General features: G+C 39.5%; 1 non-coding gene across 1 annotated transcript; it reads left to right on the plus strand.

Annotated features, from left to right (window-relative positions):
* Positions 1–3,502: 3,502 nt before the first annotated feature.
* On the plus strand, positions 3,503–3,610 carry LOC127746087 (small nucleolar RNA R71). The gene has a single exon (XR_008007707.1). It is a non-coding gene; the product is annotated as a small nucleolar RNA R71 (small nucleolar RNA).
* The last annotated feature ends 1,422 nt before the right edge of the window (positions 3,611–5,032 follow it).

Raw genomic sequence — 5,032 nt, forward strand, 5'->3', positions numbered from 1 at the left:
CCATATTGAAATTCAAATCTCCCAAAGAGGTGTTGAGTTGCTCCCAATAGTTGTGTGGAGAAAAATGCATCCCTTGAGGCATCTTAGGGATTTCTTGATGATGGACTTCCTCACGCTCTTGTTGAGGTCCATGAGTGGGCTTTCTTGTTTGCTCCATCCTCTTTTTAGTGATGGGCTTGTCCTCTTCAATGAGGTTGTCTTCCTCTATGACAATTCCAGCTAAATTACATAGGTGACAAATGAGATGAGGGAAGGCTAACCTTGCTAAAGTGGAAGGTTTGTCAACAACCTTGTATAGTTCTAGAGGTATGATCTCATGAACTTCCACTTCCTCTCTAATCATGATACTATAGATCATGATAGCCCAATCCATAGTTACTTCAGATCAGTTGCTAGTAGGAATGATGGAGCGTTGGATGAACTCCAACCATCCTCTAGCCTTCTTAGTTGAACCGGCTTGCCTTTGGAGTCTCTTTTCCATTGAGCTCCTTCTACACATATGTCCATGAGGACTTGGTCTAATCTTTGATCAAAGTTGACACTTCTAGTATAGGGGCGTGCATCTCCTTGCATCATTGGCAAGTTGAATGCCAACCTTATATTTTCCGGACTGAAATCTAAGTATTTTCTCCGAACCATTATAAGCCAATTCTTTGGGTTCGGGTTCACACTTTGATCATGGTTTTTGGTGATCCATGCATTAGCATAGAACTCTTGAACCATTAAGATCCTGACTTGTTGAATGGAGTTGGTGAGAACTTTCCAACCTCTTCTTCGAATCTCATGTCAGATCTCCGGATACTCATTCCTTTTGAGCATGAAAGGGACCTCAGGGATCACCTTCTTCTTGGCCACAACTTCATAGAAGTGGTCTTGATGGACCTTTGAGATGAATCTTTCCATCTCCCATGACTCGGAGGTGGAGACTTTTGCCTTTCCTTTCCTCTTTCTAGAGATTTCTCTGGTCTTAGGTGCCATAAATGGTTATGGAAAAATAAAAAGCAACGCTTCTTCCACACCAAACTTAAAATATTTGTTCGTCCTCAAGCAAAAAAAGAAAGAAGGACGGAGAAGAAGAAGAAAATGGAGGAGATGGAGAGGTGTGAGTAGTTCGGCCAAGGGGGGAAGGAAGTGTGTATGATGTGTGAAAATGAAGGAGGGATGAGGGGTTTATATAGGAGTAGAGAGAGGGGTAGGGTTCGTGTGTGAGGGTTGGGTTTGGGAGGGAAAGTTTTTGAATTTTGAAAGGTGGGGTAGGTGGGGTTTTTGGGGAAGAGTGGGTGGATGTGAGTGGTGAAGAGATGATGGGGAAGAGAGATGAAGGTGATTGGTGAGGGGTATTTGGGGAAGGATGTTATAGGGAGGTGTGAAGAAGAGAGAGAGTGAGTTGAGGTAGGTGGGGATCCTGTGGGGTCCATAGATCCTAAGGTGTCAAGGATTTCTCATCCCTGCATCATTCTGGCATGTAAATGCCCTCTGAGTTCCAATCCTGGCGTTAAACACTAGGTTGTTGCCCATTTCTAGCGTTTAACGCCAGCTTTTCTTCCCTTTTTGGCGTTAAACGCCAGCTTTTCTTCCCTTTCTGGCATTTAACGCCAGCTTAGTGCCCTTTTCTGGCGTTAAACACCAGTTTGGTGCCCTTTTCTGGCGTTAAACACCCAGAATGATGCCAGACTAGGCGTTTAACACCCATTCTGCTACCCTTAAACGCCAGTAAGCTCATCCTCCAGGGTGTGCTGTTTTCAATGCTATTTTTGATTTTTGATTTTGTTTTTGTGACTCCATATGATCATTATCCTAAAGAAAACATAAAATAACAATGGAAAATGGAAAATTATCATAAAAATTGGGTTGCCTCCCAATAAGCGCTTCTTTAATGTCAATAGCTTGACAGTGAGCTCTCATAGAGCTTCACAGATATTCAGAGCATGGTTAGGGCCTCCCAACACCAAACTTAGAATTTGAATGTGGGGGCTTTGTTTGATAATGTATTAAGAGAAGCTTTTCATGCTTCTTCTCCATGTGTACAGAAGGAGATCCTTGAGCCTTAAACACGAGGTAGTCTTCATTCACTTGAAGGACCAATTCTCCTCTGTCAACATCAATCACAGCTTTGGCTGTGGCTAGGAAGGGTCTGCCAAGGATGATGGATTCATCCTCATCCTTCCCAGTGTCTAGGATTATGAAGTCAGCAGGGATATAAAGGCCTTCAACCTTTACCAAGACATCCTTTACAAGTCCATAAGCCTGCTTCTTTGATTTGTCTGCCATCTCTAATGAGATTCTTGCAGGTTGTACCTCAAAGATTTCCAGTTTCTCCATTACAGAGAGTGGCATGAGGTTTATGCCTGACCCCAGGTCACATAAAGCCTTCTCAAATGTCATGGTGCCAATGGTGCAAGGTATTAAGAACCTTCCAGGATTCGGTGTCTTTTGAGGTATCTTCACCTGAGCCAATGCACTTAGTTCATTGATGAGCAAGGGGGATTCATCCTCCCAAGTCTCATTACCAAATAACTTGGCATTCAACTTTATGATTTCTCCCAGGTACTTAGCAACTTGCTCTTCAGTAATGTCGTTATCCTTTTTAGAGGAAGAATACTCATCAGAGCTCATGAATGGCAGAAGTAGGTTCAAAGAAATCTCTATGGTCTCTGTATGAGCCTCAGATTCCTTTGGTTCCTCAGGAGGGAACTCCTTTTCGTTCAGAGGACATCCCATGAGGTTTTTCTCACTGGGAATCACGTCCTTCTCACTCTCTCTAGGCTCGGCCATGTTGGTCATTGTTATGGCCTTGCACTCTCTCCTGGGATTTTCTTCTGTATTGCTCGGGAGAGTGCTAGGAGGAGTTTCAGTAACCTTCTTACTCAGCTGACCCACTTGTACCTCCAAATTTCTAATGGAGGATCTTGTTTCATTCATGAAACTTAGTGTGGTCTTAGATAGATCAGAGACTATGTTTGTTAAGGTAGAGAGACTCTACTTAGAATTCTCTGTCTGTTACTGAGAAGATGATGGGAAAGGTTTGCTATTGCCAAACCTGTTTCTCCCACCATTATTGTTATTGAAGCCTTGTTGAGGCTTCTGTTGATCCTTCCATGAGAAATTTGGGTGATTCCTCCATGAAGAATTGTAGGTGTTTCCATAGGATTCTCCTATGTAATTCACCTCTTCCATTGCAGGATTCTCAAGGTCATAAGCTTGCAATCCAGTCAGATTTTGAGAAATTATATTGACTTGCTGAGTCAATATTTTGTTCTGAGCCAATATGGCATTCAGAGTATCAATCTCAAGAACTCCTTTCTTTCTTTGTTGTCCCATTGTTCCTAGGATTTCTTTCAGAAGTGTACATGAACTGGTTATTTGTAACCATTTTAATGAGTTCCTGGGCTTCTGCAGGCGTTTTCTTCAGATGAATAGATCCACCTGCAGAATGGTCCAATGACATCTTGGATAACTCAGACAGACCATCATAGAAGATACCTATGATGCTCCATTCTGAAAGCATATCAGAAGGACACCTTCTGATCAATTGCTTGTATCTTTCCTAAGCTTCATAGAGGGATTCACCTTCCTTCTGTTTGAAGGTTTGAACTTCCACTCTAAGCTTACTCATCTTTTGAGGTGGAAAGAATTTAGCTAAGAAGGCATTGACCAGCTTTTCCCAAGAGTTCAGGTTGTCTCTAGGTTGTGAGTTCAACTATATACTAGCTCTGTCTCTTACAGCAAAAGGGAATAGCATAAGTCTGTAGACCTCGGGATCAACTCCATTGGTCTTAACAGTGTCACAGATTTACAAAAATTCAGCCAAGAACTAATGAGGATCTTCCAATGGAAGTCCATGAAACTTGCAATTCTGTTGCATCAGAGAAACTAATTGAGGCTCAAAGTTGTTTGCTCCAATGGCAGGAATAGAGATGCTTCTCCCATAGAAGTCGGGAGTTGGTGCAGTAAAGTCACCAAGCACCTTCCTTGCATTGTTGGCATTGTTGTTATTTTTGGCTGCCTTGTCTTCTTCTTTTTCGAAAATTTCTGTCAGGTTCTCTCCAGAGATTTGTGCTTTAGCTTCTCTTAGCTTCCTCTTCAGATTCTTTTCAGGTTCAGGATCAGCTTCAACAAGAATGCCTTTATCTTTGTTCCTACTCATATGAAAGAGAAGAAAACAAAGAAAATATGGAATCCTCTATGTCACAGTATAGAGATTCCTTGATGTGTCAGAGGAAAAGAAGAATAGAAGGATGAGGTAGATAAAGAAGAATTCGAACTTATAGAGAGAGAGAGATGGGGGGTTCGAATTATCAAAGGAGGATAAGTGTTAGTAATTAAATAGAAAGAGATGGGAGAGAGAAGAAATTTGAATATTAAAATTAAAATGATTAATTAATTAAAAAGATTTTTGAAAAAGTGGTTAGTGATTTTTCGAAAATTAGAGAGAGAAATATAGTTAGATGATTTTGAAAAAGATGAGAAATAGTGAAAAGATTTGAAAATCAATTTTTTGAAAAGATAAGAAGTTAGAAATGATTTTTGAAATCAAAATTTGAAAAAGATATGATTTGAAAAATATTTAATTGAAAAAGATATGTTTGAAAAGATATGATTGAAAAACAATTTTTAAAAAAAGATTTGATTTTTAAAATTGATGACTTGACTAACAAGAAATTAAAAGATATGATTCTAGAATTCAAATATTGCAGATTCCTTAACAAGAAAGTAACAAACTTGAAATTTTTGAATCACAACATTAATTGTTAGCAAGGATTTTTGAAAATATTAAAAGAAAAATGAAAAAGATTTGATTTTGAAAAAGATATAATTAATATGAGAAGATATGAAAAAGATAATATTTTGAAAAATCAGTTTTAAAACTTGAAAAATTGAAAAAGATATGATTTGAAAACAAAATTTCCTCATTGGTGCTATCCTGGTGTTAAACGTCTAAAATGGTATCCATTCGGCGTTTAACGGCCACTTGTCTATCTTTTTGGGCGTGAAACGCTCAGCCAGGTACCCTGGCTAGCATTTAAACGCC

The sequence above is a fragment of the Arachis duranensis genome, chromosome 3 (assembly GCF_000817695.3).
Source record: "Arachis duranensis cultivar V14167 chromosome 3, aradu.V14167.gnm2.J7QH, whole genome shotgun sequence".
Classification (NCBI taxonomy): Eukaryota; Viridiplantae; Streptophyta; class Magnoliopsida; order Fabales; family Fabaceae; genus Arachis; species Arachis duranensis.